The sequence below is a fragment of the Tiliqua scincoides genome, chromosome 3, assembly GCF_035046505.1.
Source record: "Tiliqua scincoides isolate rTilSci1 chromosome 3, rTilSci1.hap2, whole genome shotgun sequence".
Taxonomy (NCBI): domain Eukaryota; kingdom Metazoa; phylum Chordata; class Lepidosauria; order Squamata; family Scincidae; genus Tiliqua; species Tiliqua scincoides.
This window is the reverse complement of record NC_089823.1, coordinates 132449924-132469852: the sequence shown is the minus strand read 5'-3', so window position 1 is coordinate 132469852 and position 19929 is coordinate 132449924. Positions and strand designations below refer to the sequence as shown.

Here is a 19929-nt window from a genome sequence, read left to right as displayed (position 1 = left end):
GCCCTATTAATAAATGACCCTCTACCCAAATTCCCGCGGCATACCTGGGGACCATTAGCGGCACACCAGTGTGCCACGGCACAATGGTTGAAAATGGCTGTTCTAAGACCTTCCAGAGGCTTTAAAGGGCATTCTGAGGGCCAGAGGGGCAACATATGGCCTCACCGGGCCTCAGAATACCCACCAGACATGAAATGAGTGCAGCGTTCAGAAGTCTAGATACACTGACCCGCGAATTCGTTTATCCACGGGTTTTGGCATCCAATGGGCATTCCAGGAATGGAACACTTGAGGATGCCGAGGCATGACTTTACATCTTTTCACTATGCCCATGAGCCAGTTCAGATGATATAGTGTGACTGGTCCTGCAGTCCATCTGCCCTCGATGTGACTATTAAAGAATGGATCAGCACACCAAATTGGGGAGGGGGAGAGACGAGCACATGTGTTCCACCTCAAAAGACTGGGTGGGCAAGTATCGTCTAAGCATGGTGGCTGCCACTTAACAGCTGCTGAGACAAGCTTTGCTTCCACTGCTGGGTCAAAATTAAGAGGGAAAAAGGTTAAAAACAACCAACTACTTTTGCCATTGTGCCACCACCAATGAGGTGTCTCTAAATCTTTCAGGAAGTGTGAAATGAATCTTCCTGCAATGCCATCCCCCACCCCACTCAAAGCATGCAAAGGAAGCTGCAAAAACAGAGGGGGGTTTGGATCAGTCCTGCTGATGGCCCCCCATGAAGATTAGTCCATCGATGGGAGCTAATGTTTAGAAGCTCTTTGTCCTGTGAAATACAGTACCTATGGGGAAATGTATTCCCGTATGCCCAGCACTCAGTCAGTGGGTCATGCACAGAGAGTTTTGTTCCAGTAGGTGTTGGGGTTTTGTTTGTTTGTTCTGGAGTTGTTTAGTTGGAAGGGGCAATTTATTCTAGTTGCCATGCTCTTTCATTGCATCATCTGTTGTGCAGTGTAGCATCCTGCTGCTATAATAGTCTACCGGTAGTCAAAACATGCCCCAGCAGCCTCACCAATTCCTCCAAACACACTGGCAAGATTGTAGCTTATCTCTCTGTCTATAAAGCAGATCAAAAACGGTAAGATGGAGCATTCTACCTTGTGGAATCTATGAAATGCCTGTTTTTTGTTTTTGTTTCCTGATGTGCCCAGTGCTGCTTGGTGAATCATGTGCTGCATTATCAGTTTTTCACTGCTGTAATTTTTTGAGGGGGGACTGAGTGTGTGTGTTTATAGTGGAGTATGGTGGAGAGTGGCATTGTGCTGTCCATCTATCGACTCTGATGCTCAGTAGAGCTTTCCTGTACAGTAGTAAGTTATCTTTGCAAGCTTTTTTTGTGGGACATGTGGTTGTGTGTGAGTGAACAAAGCACTGTACCAGAATGTCTCTTTCTGTGCAGTGTATGCTGATCCTCAGAAACACCCCTCCTCTTACTGGAGCAGTCTGTCAATGAGCCATGTACCCTACATGTCTTGGGAAACTCCAGAATACTGCCCTTTCCATGTGAATGTTGACAAGAAGGAAGTGACCTAGATACATGCCAAAAGAGCAGCTCCAAAATTCTCATGCTCGATGGGGCAGAAAGAAAATTTTTTGCACTGCTATTCCCCACCCCGTCCTTATGTTTGAACCCTCTGTTAACAGCATATTGACTACGCATGTATCTTCACCACAACACAGCAAACAACCTCTATATATCCCACACAACACTTGCAAAGCAATGAGAACAATGGGCAGATATTGCACATAATCTCTTTCCCTTTGAGCTGGCTGGCTTGGCCTACAGATTTGTAATAGAAGCATACCATTAATGCTGAGGACAAATGGCTAATTTCTTCCTAAGTAAAAACTTAACTGCAACAATTTCCAGTTTCCTATGGTTTGGGACAATTAGTTCAAAACCACACAGATAACTGAGTAGCAGTACTGAAGAATTATCTATAAACATTATGTAATTAACATTTCTTTAAAAATATTACAGGTATTTTTCTGAAAAGTTTTTTCTTTGAATTTATACTCCATCCCTCTCTCTGTCCATCCATCCCTGAGTCTGTCTGTTTGTTTGTCTGTCTGTAACACACACACACACACACACCCTCAACACAACATGCATTTCACAGCAAACCTGTGGTGGGATAATCTCATTGGTTGCTGTGGGTGTGACTGAAACAAAGATTTTCATATACAACCAGACCATAAAGAAAAGGTGTCAAAGGAGGGTTGAGCAGACAGGAGGAGAGGCAAACAATTTGCATGACATTGGGGATATCATTTCTTGCTGCATTTGAAAAGAATAGAGGGGAAATTGGGGGCAGGCTATAGTACTGGAGAGCCAGAGAGTAGGCTGATTTCTGATTTGCATCCATATTACAAATGGAATGGCAGTTTTTTTCTTTTTTTAAAGAAATTGATTGTCAGGTGAGTAGGGTCCACATTTCTTGTCACAGTGAGGGTAAGCATGTTAAATAGTATAAGAAGGTAGACTGCCACTGCACATGGAGGCTCTGTGCATTGCTACAAAGGAAGAAAACTGTGATGGACTTTTCCTCCATAATCTGTCCAGTCCCCTTTCAAAGGCATCTAGTCCAGGTGCCATCACCACATCCTGTGGCAATGGGGTTCACATATTAATTGCATGGTGGATAAAGAAAGATAAGAACATAAGAAGAGCCCTGTTGGATCAGGTCAAAGGCCCATCTAGTCCAGCTTCCTATATCTCACAGTGCCCCACCAAATGCCCCAGGGAGCACACAAGACAACAGACAATCTGCGTCCCAGTGACCTCTGGGAACTGGAGGAAAAGGAAAAGATTTCCTTTTGTCTGTTCTGACTCTCCTGCCAATCAATTTTAGTGAATGATCCCTGGTTCTGGTATTGTGTAAGATGGAAAAGAACATCCCTCTATCCATTCCATGCATAATTTTATGTTTCTCAATCATATCTCCCCTCAGGCGCCTTTTTTCTAGACTGGAAAGCACCAAACTCTGTAGCCTTTCCTCATAAGGGAGGTGCCCCAGTCTAGTAATCATTTTCCTTGTACTCTTCTGCACCTTTTCCTGTTACGCTATATAGTTTTTGGGATCTGAAAACCAGAACTGGACACAATATTCCAGATGTGGCTTTACCATCAATGTGTACAGTGGTATAATAATATTGGCAGTTTATTCTCAACCCCTTTTTTAAATGATTGCGAGCATGGAATTGGTCTTCTTTACAGCTACCACACACTGCATCAACACTTCCATCAAACTGTCCACTACCACCCCGTTCCTGCACAGACAGCTCAGAACCCATGAGCTTATATGTGAAATTCTGATTTCGTCTCAGTGTGCATCATTCCCCCCCACTCTTATATATCTGTTTGAGTCACTTGTTAGTGGAAAAATAAACAAGACATTTAACAAGTTGTAGATATGTACATTCAAAAGCAAATTATCTGAACCCCCATCCAGTCCTTGAAACAATGAATGCCTCAGTAATTCTCACTGAACAAATTTAAAGATCCTATTCTAAGAGCCTGATCTTATCTGGGGCTTATAGTGGCAAATCTCACACTGTAAGTCCTGGACCAAGGGTGCAATGCCACACCACTGCTGTACTCATTGGGGTCAGTACCAAAAATGACCAGAGGACCCACATGCATGACAGCAGCTCACAAATGTCCTGCCAGAACAGGTAAGTCATCAGTGGGGGTGATTCACAGGGGAATTGTTGTGGTTTGGGTTGGGGGCCAGACCAGGCAGATGCATGCTAAAATTCTATCTCCCTTTCCTACCCTGAACTGGCCCTTGAGTCTCCTTGGAATCATGCCAGTTAAATAAATAGCTGATGAAAGTCCAAGGAGGTCCACTGGAGGCCAGGCACCCTACAGGGAACCAAGTAACAAAGGGCTCAGTCCTAACCAGCTCTACTCAGAAGTAAGTCCTATTTTGTTCAATGGGGCTTACTCTCAGGAAAGTGTGGTTAGGATTGCAGCCAAAGATTTTTACTTATGTCTCTTGGTCCATCAATAGCATGCAGCGTGCATTCTGTCAGCAGTGCTGCATGATATGGGCTGGTGGGAGATAGGACTAGGCCCTAAATTCCTGTTTCCCAAACTGTGGGTCACAACCTGATTGTTGGGGGAGGTGCTGAAACTGAAACTGACAAGCTTATAACTGGCAAGGAAAATGTATTGAGCACTATGGAAAGTGAAACTGAGGTGCATTTGCACATTTACTCATGAGTAGGTAGCCATGCTTCAGCTCACTTCAAAGGGCTGAAAGGAGTGCAATGCTACCAGAATGGTCCAGATTTGATGAACACAGGCCCCCCAAAACACTCAAGAAGTAAGTACCCCCTCCCCAAGCTGACAAGAAAAATGTATTGAACCCTATGGAAACTGAAATGAAGCAGCATATACATGTTTACTTATGAATAGGCAAGTTTGCCTTGGCTTCTATTGAAGGCCAGGCAAAGTGGAACATAAGGCCACCGGAATTATTCTGATCTGATGAAGGTAGAGCTCAACAAACTCAACTGGTAAAGGGAAACTTTTTTTCAGTCTTGTAAATGGATCCCAATAGAGAGTCATTTAAAAAAGTGGGTCCCTGTGCTAAAAAGTTTGGGAACTACTGCCTTAGGTGGAGAAATGTGAGTTCTGAGAATGCAAGCCTGAGGGTGTGCATTCTCCAAGTCCAGTTTGCTCCTTGAAATGATGAGAACGCTTTCTACCTTTCTGCACTTTAATGGCTCTTTGTGGGTGGGAACTGCACTGGGAGGGTATGAACTTCTAAGCAACCGTCCTTCTGACTTAAGGAAGGCCATTCTTCTCTCAGATCAGAGGTGCTCAAACCCTGGCCCGGGGGCCACTTGCGGCCTTTGGGGACTCCCAATCTGGCCCACAGGGAGCCCCCAGTCCCCAGTGAGCCTCTGGCCCTCCGGAGACTTGCTGGAGCCCATGCTGGCCGAACACAACTGCTCTCAGCATGAGGGTGACTGTTCAATCTCTCGTGTGAGCTGTGGGACAAGGGCTCCCTCCACTGCTTGCTGTTTCATGTCTTTGATACAGCAGCAGCAGTGAAGGAAAGGCTGGCCCTGCTTTATGCAAGGCCTTTTATAGGTCTTAAGCTCTTGTAAAACCTTCATTCATTCATATAAGTTCCAATATATTCATTTATGTGAATTTATTCAAATTTGAAATGTAAATTAATTCTTTTTTTTCTGCCCCCCAACACAGTGCCAGAGAAATGATGTGGCCCTCTTGCCAAAAAGCTTGGACACCCCTGTCTTAGATGCTTCCTCTTAAAAAGACAGTGGTCAAAAAGATAGAGTAGGTTTGCTAATATTTTGAGCCCTATGCCTGGGAAAGAGAAGAGGTGTTTATTTTCCAGTTGAAATATGAAGACAGTCTTTGGAATCCTAAGACCGGCATGGTACAGTATCATCTTCCCCTGGAGTACTCAAGGCTGCATGAAACTTCTGTTTTCACAGGGGCTTTCCAGACTATACAAAACACACATTTCTTCCTATTGCTCCATTTGTGCTAGTCTCATTCCAGCATCAATATTGTGAGTCTTGTGATATGAAGGGGTCACTTTCCTTTCAAGGCACAACCATGCTTGTCTTCCCTGCCCTTTTTTAAGAGTCAGTGCTGGGCCATGGTGTTTTGCTACCTGGAGGTGAACACCAAATAATACCAACTCCCCTTTCACTTTTTTTGTAGTAAAATTACATTCTCAGTTTGGGCCTTTATTCCAATCTCTCACCCTTCTTTGCTGTTAGGAAGGAAAAGGAAAGGCAGTGTGGTGCCATTCACCACACTGAATATGTGGGGTGCATTGCCCCTGGTATCACGCCTTTAAAGGATGTCTTGAATACCTCTGAAAGGCCGGTTTTACTGAAAGTGCCTTTTGGAGGCCTCTGAGACACCATCTCAAGATACCCAGTGTATGGGAGTTGTTGGCAACCTTCAGTCTCGAAAGACTATGGTATTGCACTCTGAATGGTGGCTCTGGAACAGTGTCTAATGTGGCTGAAAAGGCCAATTCGGGAGTGACAATCCCTTCCATACTGGAAGCAAGTGCAGTCTGTCCCTGGTCTGTCTCCCTGGCTATGGGCCTTCCTCCTTTGCCTCTTTGCCTCAGACTGTTGGCCAAGTGTCTCTTCAAACTGGAAGAGGCCATGCTGCACAGCCTGCCTCCAAGCAGGCCGCTCAGAGGCCAGGGTTTCCCACTTGTTGAGGTCCACTCCTAAGGCCTTCAGATCCCTCTTGCAGATGTCCTTGTATTGCAGCTGTGGTCTACCTGTAGGGCACTTTCCCTGCACGAGTTCTCCATAGAGGAGATCCTTTGGGATCCGGCCATCATCCATTCTCACTACATGACTGAGCCAACGCAGGCGTCTGTTTCAGCAGTGCATACATGCTAGGGATTCCAGCTCGTCCAGGACACAATGTATCAAAGGTGTTAAAAATTTTGGGGAGTGTTTGGGGGTGTTAAAAATTTTTGTGCCCTCGGGTACCAGACGCCTTAGCTACGCCATTGTGGGCCAGCCCTGAGTGGAAGAGTGTAGAGCTTAAAAATATGAATTTTTTGAAAAAGGAAAAGGTTCAAAAGCAACAGGGGTGTTGCTGGGGGCAGGGTCAAGACCTTTGCTGGTGTTAGAATCTAGCTTATAAAGGAAGATACATAGCAGAAGTGGTGTGGTGCAGCAGCAGAGACCAGAGGTTTTAGCCATTATGTTCCTATGACTTTTGTGCAACCTTGCTCTTGTCGCACTGCACTCGCTATCAGAACTGATGTGCTATCTGTGGGAAACTACATTTCCCGATGCCAAAATGCCAAAATGTGAGTTGTCCACAAAAGAAGTACTGATTTCAGGAAAAAATACCTATAAATTTGTTACAACTGAGTAACAACTGCATAATGATAACAATGGAAAAAGAGTCTGGGAAAAAGAGTCCTGAGGCTCAGCTAAGCAAGCGCTCCATTATCTTCCACCACAGTCAACCCAAGGGATGGGTGATACAAGGCTGAGAAGCCAATCCAGTGAGGCACCAATATGGATCCAAACACAGGTACACAATAACTGGGTGAACAAGGCCCTTGCGGCCAGCGTGCTCTCCAATTTCAGTACAGCAATGGGACAGTCAGAGCCATAGGTTATTGGAATAAGGCACAGTGATGCTGCGTAATGTTGTGTGAAAACTGCGTTATTCAACGTTCACTACAAAAATGCTGGCATTTTGTTTCTTTCCCAACTTTCGTTAACTCCCCTGCCTCCCAATTGCTGCTTAAAATATAAAATGCAAGTATTCGGGGGAAGGGATGTCAGTAGTGCAGCCATGTCCCACCCAATGCAGCCATACCCCTCCTGCTTCCACATAGAAGGACAAACCCAGGTAGTGTTTGCCCCTGTTCTCACACACACAAGGCCTGTATTCCTTTCTCTGCCTTACCTCCCAGCAGTGAGAATCCCCTCCTAGGTCCACCGGCATCAAACTATTGTGTTGTCCATTTCCCAGCCATGAGAGCTCTTGTTACAAAGTTATTGATTGGTTTTCATACAGACAGATGGGCTTGTCGAGAGGTCCCCTCCCCCTCCCCATGGAATCCACCTCTGTATGGGCTGATTGTTGCCTCTTGAGGGGGATAGGATTGCACAGGGAGACCACCCTCTGCGCTACATCCTTCACCCAGACCACAGACTGTAATAAATAGAGCCAGGCTGAGCGATAATAAAAGCAATTGAGTGGGTTACCTGTGCGGGCATAAGATTTATATCTCCTCATATTTGAAGTGATTGTTTTATTGAGTTCTCTGAATGGTTAGGATGCTACTTATTTATTTATTTAGTGCTGGGACTTTATAGCACCAGGAGTAGCATCTCCTGTTGTTTACCCAAACGGGACCCAGGGAGAGGCTGTGAAAAGGCCTTTTGAAACAAGCCCCTCAAAGAGGGCAGCTCACACACTGATTGTTCGCCCCCCTCACCTCTGCACCTAGTGTCACACCGGCTCAAGCTCGTGGAATTTTGGCAAGAACTGTGTTATTTACAAAGAAACTGTGCATGAATGTGCAGGTGGATTCGTGTGAGTTTCTGGGTGTACATGTGCATGCACAGAAGGGATGATGGAAACACCTTGCTACATAGGGAAGAAGAACCGTATTCACACCTGTCAATCAAAACACAAACACAAGTGCTGGAGAGAGGCTCGCACATCCTTCAAACGAAAACAAAATGCAAATGGACGACAATGTTATCGAAATGACAGGGCAGTGCTGCCGAGAAAGGGCTAGTCCTGGTTTGATTTGGTGATCCTTTACAAGAGCTATGCTGATATTTACATGGGGAGACAACACAGTTGCACCCTCCCCCTTCTTTAACTGGTGCAAGTGTATGAAAAAGGTGGCGTGCAAATAGCCTGTGTGCCATAAAGAGTTTATTGGGGAAACCACACCTGAGCTTCAGAAATCACTGATTTCTACACAGCCACTTTAGCAAAATGCCAAAAACTAATTCAATCCTGAATAGCAATGGGAGCAAACAATGGGTAGATAGGCTGAAAAGGCTCATACCCCAAGGCCTCAGCTTAAGGGATAATGCATTAACAGTTTTATGCTCTTTTAATACTATTTTAAATCTTTCTTGAAACATATTACCCATTACATGGCAGCTGTTACCTTTTGGAGAATTCTCTCCATCCCTTAGCACCATAAGAACATTTCTTGGATTCTCAAGGCCTATTTAAAAATGTAACATCTTTTAAATAGCAATGAAGCGCTTCACAATATCTAAATAACAATTATCTCTCTCTTTCTCCATCTCCCCCCCCCCCCCACACACACACAAATAGTGACTAGGGAGCCATCCTATAAGTAAGATTTGTCTTGCAGGATCATGTCACTGTTTCTAACTGTGGCCAGACAGAAGCAGACAGAGACAAAAAGTCACAGTCATTCCTCACTGACAGTCCCCAATATCAGGTAGACAGAGATATACTTCCTGTGTACATTGGATACGTTTAGCAAATAGTGGTTGACAGATGTATTATTGTCATTATCACTCTCATTATTTGCATTTATAGTCCATTGCTTTGTGACAAAAAACGCTTAAAGCAGTAAGTTATTCACCAGGAATTTCTCTAATTCCTAGCTCAAAGGGATCCTTTCCAAGCTAGGAGTCATCACCAGATCTTGTGCCAATCAACTGCATAAGCAAGCCACAACACACTGCTTTCTCTGGCTCTTTATGCTAACCCCATTCTTTTCCCAGGATGACACTAGGGCTGCAATTCTATATGCACTTTCTTGGGAGTAAGTCTATTAAACACAATGGGACTTCTGAGCAAACAAGCATAGCATTGTGCTGTTGGTTCTAGTGTTATGAGAAAGGACAAAAAAATTACTTTCTTCACATTGCCCAAAATTTTTTAAATTTTTTAATCCTCCCCCCCATCCAATTTCTATTTTTAAACCAGTGTTTCTCAAACTGTGGGTTGGGACCCACTTGGTGGGTCGCAAGCCAATTTCAGGTGGGTCCCTATTCATTTCAATATTTTATTTTGAATATATTAGACTTGATGCATATATTAGACATTGTCTGTGACTGCATTTGGGGAAGTGTTACAGACCTGTACTTTTAACAAGTTACTGTGTATATTCTTTTAACAATGATAGCAAATGGGACTTACTCCTGGGTAAGTGTGGATAGGATTGCAGCCTAGGATTGCTAAAAATTTCCTGCTTGATGATGTCACCTCCGGTCATGACATCACTTCTGGTAGGTCCTGACAGATTCTCATTCCAAAAAGTGGGCTCTGGTGCAAAATGTGTGAGAACCACTTTTCTAAACTAACTGACCCACCCAGCAGATGCTTCTCTAATAAGGAAAATTCTCCAACCCTTAATAATGTTGGCTACCCTTTTCTGTACCTTTGTCACCTGTATCTTTGAATTGGGGCATCCAAAAAGAGTGCACAATCACACCAAAGTTCTCTGTATTGTGGGATTTTACTTTATATTCAATCCCTTTTTAACCTGAAATTCCTAAATGTTTAAAGCTGGCAGGGAAAGTCAAGGAAATGAATCTTAGAATATTTAGTGGGAAGGGTGGCAGATGTGGTAGTGGAGAGAATTCTCAGAAAGCTGCCAATGTCAGCTGAACAAAAATATGCATCCCTTTATCAGAGCAGGTTGGTTGTGTTTCGGGGTGGGGGAGTCAGATTTTAGCAGGTACCTGAAAAAAGCAGGTACCAAAAAAAAGTCACCAAAAAGCTGTTTGCCAGTGATGGCAGTGCAGCAGAAAAAATTAAACAGATAAATAGTACAGTTGTGCCTTGGCATCCATGAGGGTTCTGTTCCCAGAACCCCGCGGATGCCAAAACCTGCAGATAATCAAATTCATGGGTCAGGCGCCTTCTGAACCTGACTGAAGCTCTACTCTGGTTGTGTCCCGAGGGCCTTCTAGGGTCCAGGGAGGCTGTGCATGGCCTCCACAACCCTCAGAAGGCTTTCTGAGGGCAGAAAAACCATCACTTCCATTTTTCAGCCCAAAACCAGGAGTGATGATTTTCAACCCTCAGAAGGCCTTCTGAGTGTTGGGGAGGCCAAACATGGCCCCCCTGGCCTCCAGAAGGCCCTCTGGATGCAACCAGAGTACAGCTTCAGTTTAGTGGCAGGGCCTCTGACAGAAATTTTATCAGGGGGTACAAAGATTTTTTGGGCCCCTTTGCAAAGGGGGAGGGGTGAAACAAAGTGGGGTAGGGTGGTGACAGGCAGGCAGAATAGGGGCATGGAGGGGTGAAACAAAGTGGGGGGAGGGTGGATACAGCTGGAAAAGCCTTTGGAGCCCAGATCTACTCACCCATGGGGCATCAGCAGCTAGACACAGTAATACAGAAAACCAACATACTCTTAAGTCTCTCTAAAATCTTTTAAATATAGAAAATCATGTAGAAAATTAGCATCATTGTATTTGGGCTCACACTAGAATGGAAAGTGTCCTATGTGTACCAAAACGTACTTCTGCAGCAGCTATAGCCCTGTGTGTCCCTGAGCTCCTATACACTCCTTCATGGTAAGCAGATCCACAAGCCAAAGAGCTACTGTTGCAGGTCAGTTTCCTCCCAGATTTGACACTGTGTTAAGGAGTGCCATGTATGCATTCCTCAGCCCAGCATGTATGGCTTGCCAGTAGCTACAGCCAGATGCCCCGTAGTAGGGCTTCCAGCATCCCATGTGGGCTTTGAGTCCAGGTGAGACTGAAAAATGTCAGATCCCAGGAACATTCTGGGCTCACTCCTTTGGCTCCTGGGCCCCCTTTTTGACCCTGGACCTGGGTACAAATTACCCCCTTTACCCCCCTCTTCAAGGCACTGTTTAGAGCAGGGGTGCCCAAACCCCAGCCTTGGGGCCACTTGCGGCCCTCGAGGTCTCTCAATGCGGCCCTCAGGGAGCCCCCAGCCTCCAATGAGCCTCTGGCCCTCCGGAGATTTGTTGGAGCCCACACTGGCCCGACATAGCGTGAGGGTGACTGTTTGACCTCTCGCATGAGCTGTGGGATAAGGGCTTCCTCCACTGCTTGTTGTTTCATGTCTGTGATGCAGTAGCAGCAGCAAAGGAAAGGCCAGCCTTGCTTTGTGCAAGGCCTTTTATAGGCCTTGAGCTATTGCAAGACCTTTAATCATTCATATAAGTTCATCTTTAATATATTCATTTATGTAAATTCATGTAATTTTATTCAACTTTTAAATGTAAATTAATTCTTTTTTTCCCCCGGCCCCCGACACAGTGTCAGAGAGACGATGTGGCCCTCCTGCCAAAAACTTTGGACGCCCCTGGTATAGAGGGTACAAGTTCAGCCAGTCCACAGGTTCAGAACCGGAATTAGATAAAACCATGTGTCTCAAATCCATGCATAAACAGTCTGGACCTGTATGTGACAAGAGGAACATGAGATGCAAGCAGATGCCGAAGCAAAACTTGTTGACATATTGTTGTCTCTACTTCTCCTTCTCAAACTTTTACTCTCAAAGGCAGAGATGTAGACTTCCACAAAAAATGCATAACTAACATTTTCCCACACTGACCAAAAATAATGGGGCATTGGCAGCTTTCTAAGAATTCTCTCCAACACCACTTCTGCCACCTTCTTCACTAAATATTCTAAGATCAATTTCCTTGACTTTCCCTGTCATTTTTAAACCAAATATTTCCACAAAGGGAATGAAAATGCACTAGTTTAACTTCATATGCTTGAAGGTGGGAGAAAACTGTGATAACAAAATAAAAACATATAACAATGCTTTTTGCACCTCTCATTTTTGTAAAAACACACAAAAAAGAACCCCGAAGTCTGTGAAAAATAATGTTTTATATGGCTTTTATTTATAATTTAATGAGGGGGATGCATGGGTAATGACTGTGGCTGCATCTGCTAACACTATACCAGTTATATCACCTACCTAGTACACTTCAAATTCAAAATTATAATTGCTTTAAAATTTATAGTTATAATGTAAATTTTGAATAAAAACACTTTCTGTGCTCCTAACTTTGGAAAACACCAAGATCCATGACAAAATAAAACTGTTTTCTCCCACCTCTATGTTTGTTCAATCAAAGAAATTAAAGGCACATCTACAGAACAGGTTCCCACATCCTCAGTGCAACACTTGTATACTGAAGTGCAAGACAGGCAGCTAAAAAAAACAACACTAAAAAATGCAGTTGACTTTTGCAACCTCTGGCCACCTGGGGAATGGAGAGGAGGGGAAGAGGTCTTGAAATGAGGTCATCTGGCACAACAGCCTGTAAGTTGTCCCAAAAGAAATGTCCTAGCAAAGCAGCAACACACTATGCTGTCATCAGATTGTTTATTATGGTGGTATTTGTACATATCTTCATGTGCCTTTGGGCAAAGAATGTAATTTATAGATATTATAACTAACTAGGTATGCAACTATCGCCCAAATCCTAACCAACTTTCCAGCAATGACATAGCGCTGCCAATGCGGTATGTGCTACATCCTGCAGTTGGGTGGCCATCACGGAGGCCTCCTCAAGGTAAGGGAATGTTTGTTCACTTTCCTTGGAGCTGCACTGCCCTTACCTCGGTGCTGGAAATTTGGTTAGTATTGTGCCCTGTGTCTTACTAATTCTGTTCATTCAGACTGGCTCGCAAAGGTCTTGGTGGGGATTGGCTGCTATCAGTGTAAACTCTGCAGTACCTTCAATACCTTCTTGCTTCTTAGAACCTTCAAAGAACTGACCTTCTAAGTCCTAGTTCTTCCTGTCTGCTATCTGGTTCCCACTGTTGTTCTTGATACCTTTATATTGCCACACATCCAGCTACCTGATATAATCTAGCTTCAGTCTGGCTCCTAACTAGTTGCTCATTTGACACCTCTGAAATAGACAATTACCCTGTCTCAAATTTACAAATGTTCCCTTATGCTGAGGAGGCCTCCATGACTGCCCACCCACCACAGGAAGGCGCATGCCCCATTGACACAGATGCATCAGCTCAGGAAAATTGCATCGGATTGGGCCCTTACTCCACATTTGCAGCCCTAATCTTTAATGCTCTACATGATGTGAAATCATATCTCAGCGATCACTTTCTCCCCTATAAATTTTGAGATCTTCTTTTAGTTTTCAAGGCTCTCCACCCCCAATGTCTTCCTACTCACACATGTGGGAAGCTTGTTTGCTGCCAACCTTCACCAAGATCTCAAGATGATTTTATTTTGATGGGCATTTTCAGTTAGGGCCCCAGATTATTATTATTAATTAATTTACTTATCCTCTGGTAGGCTACCCAATCACCTATGGGTCTCTTCGAATCCACACCAGCCATTTTGCTGGTGTAAGTAGGAGGAGAGCTGAGTGTTCTTGGGCTAGGATCCTGGCGCAAGTTGCTGCAGCTGAGTCCACTCCTCCCCCAACACACCCTGCCCACCCTGCCCATAGATAACTCACTGGTGCCAGTGAAGGGCCCAATCCTATCTAACTTTCCAGCTCGAATGTAGCCACAATGCAGCTCTGTGGTAAGGGAACACATGTTCCCATACCCTGAGAAGGCCCCAGTGATTGCCCCTCCACCACAGGATGCAGCGAATACCTCACTGGTACAACTGATATCCTTAGCATTCTATCTAGCACAAATAGGTTATGATTGTTGTGATCATTGGAACATGTTTTCTTGTTAGTCTTCCTGATTCTGCTGTTAAGCCTCTCTAGCCAGAATGGAGCCAGTCAGTGCACCACCCCACCTAGGATTTTTAAAATTGAATTTTTACTTTGTTTATGACATCTCAGTCTCAGTTTAAAGAATAGGATGACATGAGAACTACCAGTTCTGCAGTCGGAAGATCCCTCCACAAACAGAAGCGTCCTCTGCAAACGGTAGGAGCATTTCACTCACGCAAGAATCCCTTCCTCAAGTGGAATACTCCTTCTGTGAACAGAGGAATGTTCCATTTGTGGAAGGAGCTCCTGGTGGCAGATATGATAGTTGAGGTGCTACGCTAGAAGCTGGTTTTAAGAACAAGAACAAGGGCAGTCTAAAAAAATCCTATGGCATTCGGTACTTCCTCCCAAAAGTGCAGCAATGTTCCCAACTCCACCCTCCTGACCTGCATAGGGTGGTCACTCTTCTCATTCAAGAGTTTCCTTGGACCACCATGGATTTTTCATGAGCTGATGCATCCTTATGTTTACTAAAGTGTTCGGGGGGGGGGGCACCCTGTGTGCTGTGTTAGCCATTAAGGTAGTGGCTTACACAGATTGCTTGAAGAGGGTAAGAGGTAACGGAAGTGTTGGGGGGGGGGGAGAGAACACCAGGAAAGAACTGTTAACACCATGCATACTCTTATCTGCTAGACATCCAGGCTTGCTTCAGACTAGAGCAGTGGTTCCGAAACTGTGAGCCGTAGCTCCCTAGAAACCCACAGAAACCAGCCAGGGAAGCCATGGGATCCTCGTGAAAAATGCACCATCCCATATAATGTATAGGACTGTAGCCCTAATGGGTAGCCACAGCCAAAGGCACAGTAGGGCAAGGCAGCCACCAGTTGAAAAAAATGTGGAAACCACTGGACTAGGGCTTTAAGCCCTCCACTTGTCCTACCTTACATAAAGCCTTACATAAAAGGCTTTAACATAGCCGTTTATGTAAGTTGATGCTGGTTCTGAGGAAATGACTGATTAGCCATTCCAGTATTCTAGCTAGAAATGTGGCTGTCCCACCTAGCAAGGAAAGCCTTAAAGTCTTATATAGAGATGGGTGACATTTCCTACTTCTGCCCCCACTCATTTTGGCTTGACTCAGAAAATACACTGAGCTATTTCCTATAACAGGAGTTCCCCATGGCCACAGGGGCCTTTTGATAGCAATGATGGAAAGTGCACCCTCCTTTTTAATTCCTGTGGCTAGAGCACTGCTGCCATTACTACCCTGACTGGGTATTGTATTGGCAACCTTCAGTCTCAAAAGACTATGGTATCGCGCTCTGAAAGGTGGTTCTGGCACAGCGTCTAGTGTGGCTGAAAAGGCCAATCCGGGAGTGACAGTCCCTTCTACACCGGGAGCAAGTGCAGTCTGTCCCTGGTCTGTCTCCCTGGCTATGGGCCTTCCTTCTTTGCCCCTTTGCCTCAGACTGTTGGCCAAGTGTCTCTTCAAACTGGGAAAGGCCATGCTGCACAGCCTGCCTCCAAGCGGGCCGCTCAGAGGCCAGGGTTTCCCACTTGTTGAGGTCCATTCCTAAGGCCTTCAGATCCCTCTTGCAGATGTCCTTGTATTGCAGCTGTGGTCTACCTGTAGGGCGCTTTCCTTGCACGAGTTCTCCATAGAGGAGATCCTTTGAGATCCGCCCATCATCCATTCTCACAACATGATCGAGCCAACGCAGGTGTCTCTGTTTCAGCAGTGCATACATGCTAGGGATTCCAGCTCGTTCCAGGACTGTGTTGTTAGGAACTTTGTCCTGCCAGGTGATGCCGAGAATGCGTCGGAGGCAGCGCATGTGGAAAGCGTTCAGTTTCCTCTCCTGTTGTGAGCGGAGAGTCCATGACTCGCTGCAGTACAGAAGTGTACTCAGGACGCAAGCTCTGTAGACCTGGATCTTGGTATGTTCTGTCAGCTTCTTGTTGGACCAGACTCTCTTTGTGAGTCTGGAAAACTTGGTAGCTGCTTTACCGATGCATTTGTTTAGCTCAATATCGAGAGAAAGAGTGTCGGAGATCTTTGAGCCAAGGTACACAAAGTCACAATGCCCCCCTCCGCCTGACTGGGTAAGTAGTGTTTAAAGGGAAGTGAGAAGGAGGGCTGGGATACCGAGCTTGAATGGGAGCAGCGGCGGCTCTGGCCACTATACTGCCCGGGGACAAGCCTGGAAGCACCCCCTTGCCTTCTTTGGCTTCCAGGGGGCCTTAAAACATTACTTCTTGTTTCTGGAAGAAAACTGGAAGTGAAATTTTAAGGCCTTCCACAGGCCTTAGAAGGTCTTCTGAGGGCTGTGGAGGCTGTGTGCAGCCTCTCTGGCCCTCAGAATGCTTCTGGACAGGGAGGTAGTGGGTGCAGGCAGCCCTTGGGCCAGCATGGCTGGGGGGTCAGTGGCACCCCCTCAGCCATGCTGTCTGGGAGCACTTGAACCCATGGATCCTCCCCAGGTACACCACAGGATGTGAGAAACTGAATTTTAGAAGAGGGTAAACCAGAATTCTGCTCCCGGCTTAGTTTAAAATCCAAGCTGGAGAAGAATTTGGGACTCTGAATGCTTGCCATTTCTCCAAGGCAATCATCATGAGCCCCTGAAATTCATATTTGGTCTGAGCTATGGTGACATTTCCCCGCACATCTAGTCTTGAACGCTGCTGCTCATTTGATATTTTCTGCTAAATATTCAAACTGTATTTCTCCTTTGTGCCCTTCTCTTCGCCAAATTCCTATCTACTCATGCTTTCATTTTAAGCTACTTGCACTTACTTTCGTATGTCTTCATGGCCTTTCTCCCCTACATTGATCTTCTCTTTTTTTTTCTACACTTTCCTCCTTGGAATCATCATTCTGAAGGCACCAATCTTTTAATTAAATGTAAATGAAACCAATTAAGCCCTCTCTATTCTCTACCTGTGTCCCCCTTCCCTTGCATCTTCCTAACCCGGGAATGCCCTTCCATGCTTCCTCTGCTACATTCGAACATCTTCTCACAGAGTGTCTTATTCACACAAGCTTTCCCTGATTGACCCACCTTCCCTTTTACTTTAATAAGGGGGCAGTCCTACCCAACTTTCCAGCACCAAGGTAAGGGCAATGCAGCTCCGAGGTAAGGGAATAAACATTTCCTTACCTTGAGGGGGCCTCCATGACTGCCCCCCAACTACAGGATGCCACACACACAGCACTGGCACAGAGTTGGAAAGTTGGTTACGATTTGGGCCCAAATGTGTCTTCTCTTCAACCTTAGATTGTAAACTTACAGGCATTTTTAGTGTTTGTACAGCTCCTAATAATTGTGTTTATTGTTGTTATTGTTAGTATTATATAGCTGGGAACATGTTCCCTTTAAAATATTGACAAGTTATTGACAGCAACTGTTACCCTGCACATGCCTGATCTCATCTGATCTTGAAAGCTAAGCAGGGTCAGGCCAGGTTAGTACTTGGATGGGAGACCGCCTGGGAATACAGGGTACTGTAGGCTTATACCACAGTCTTTCGAGACTGGAGGTTGCCAACCAAGCATTGGGCAGGGAGGAAATTTTCCAGTTATTGCCCTTCCATTTCCACTCAGCCTCCTTACAGCAGAACCTGTGGAGAGTAGCTTAATGAGTATTTTAAAATAAGTACGGTATTTGGGGTCTTCATGTCCAACAATACGTGCTACTGTTAAAGGATCTGATTGTTGTAGAACCCAAGCGAAATACCCCTAGAATGCAGTTATTCAGTGTCTCCAAGTGTCTTTTGTCCAGTCCAAATCACTTCCTGATCTTCTTTCCTGATCCTGAATTCTTAAACCCCATGAAAGGAAGGCGCAGTGCTCAGCGTAACAGAGCATTGAGGACAAGCCCCCTGCTGGGTAAAGCACAGTAAAGCAGCTGACCCTGACATTCTTTTATATCAGATTAATTGATAAGTTCTTAATTCAATTGCTGTTTAAAACAATACTTCCTACAGCCAGAAAACATTGCCAAAATATAGGGCAATTCACAGTGCAACACTAATGTTAAGAATCCGAATCAGCGCTTGGTGACGAAAAATAATATTGAGGCTTTCAAGCCAGAGCAGCTGGAAAATGCTTTGGGCTGCTTTTTCTTGCCTCTGTTTCTTGATCTCGGAGCTCTTTTTCCCTCCATGTTATGCTGTAAGTTCCAAACCTAGAACAACTCCATGTAGTCATTTTCCTCATATTGACTAATAAACGCCCCTAGAGTCCTACTCCTTTTATACTCATGCATAATCACTCAAATCAAAAGTCCTACTGAGTTCAATGGGACTTAGTTTGAAGTGAGTGTTTGTAAACCGCCTTAAACTGAATCCTTTCTGCATTGCCTGGAAGTAAGCTTCACTGAATGCAGTGGGGCTTATTTCTGAGCAAATATGCATTGGATTGTGCTGTTCTAAGGCAGAAGCGCTACAGCATTGTTCATTTTCCATTACTTTTATTCTTACCACCATTCTTGTATCAGCACAAATGCAACAGTAACCTTGTTTTGCAGAAATCACACCAACAGAAAAGGAACTGCACATTAGGTTGCCATGACAGAAGAGCTCCCACTTATGATCCCAGGTTCTTAAGATATTTGTGCTCGTCTCTGAATTAGTTATGCCTTTTATGCTTATCATAAGAAACAGTGATTCCTGGGAGTATATGTGGTCCTACTGACATATACTTATCAAGAACAGAAAGAAATGTCTCATGTATGATTCCCACATACAAATTAGTGCATCCTGTACTAACCAGAGAGGACAACCAGAGAAAACTGTAATATAGCAGTTTCTGTACCATATTACTATCTGCCAATGGTTTTTAAGTGAACAAAGCAAATATATAATTAATTGATGAGCTCATTAATTTACAGCATAATTGTAAGCATGTCTACTCAGAAGTAAGTCCCACTGTGATTCAATGACGCTTACGTCCAGAGAGGTGCATATAGGATTACAGCCGAAAAAACCCAAAAATATTTATACCATGCCTGACAGATGCAATTATTTTCAGGGTGGCTTAGCATGTATAGATAAAACAGGATTTTTTTTTTTTTTTTAAAAAGGATAACTGGAGATGGAACAAATTTTAAAACTCTAATAAATATAATAAAACAAATGATCACACTAAAAGTGACAGTTAAAAGTTGCAGTGCTAAAAAAAAACCCAGAAACAGCAGCATCAGGTAGATAATGAAAGGGATTGAAAACCCAGGAAAAGGGAAAGTAGCGAGGTCTTAGCCTGGTGTAAAAGCTCATCATGCTAAACATCAGGGAGGAGACCCTATGGAAAAATTCCAGAGTCTTGATACCACAGCAAAGAAAGCCCTCTGCCAGCCTGCTTTGGGAAAGGAAAGGAAAGGGCTGTAGTTTAGCAGAAGAACAGCTGCTTTGCCTTTAGAAGGCCCCCAGTCTAGTCCTGAGGTATCTTCATGTGAGGCAAAGAAAAACTCTTGTCTGAAACCCTGGAGAGCTGTTGACCATACTGAGCTGGATGGACCAGTTGTTTGATGCTGTATCCCATATTCTCCCCTTTTAACCTTCAGTGGTATCCAGAGAAGGACCTTCACTGATCATCTTAGCAACTAGGAGATTCATATGGGCACCTGCAGTTCTTTACATATCAGTGTCCCTCCTAAGCCATATATTCTGAAACTGGAAGCATTTACATGCAACTCAGGAGGAAACAGCTTATGTATGAAACACCGTGTCAAATGTTAG

At 44.6% G+C, this 19929-nt stretch overlaps 1 protein-coding gene across 2 annotated transcripts in view; it reads right to left on the bottom strand.

Annotated features, from left to right (window-relative positions):
* The window catches only part of PAX2 (paired box 2), a 156769-nt gene that overhangs the window by 124261 nt on the left and 12579 nt on the right, over nt 1–19929 (bottom strand). The gene's annotated exons all lie outside the window — the stretch shown is intronic.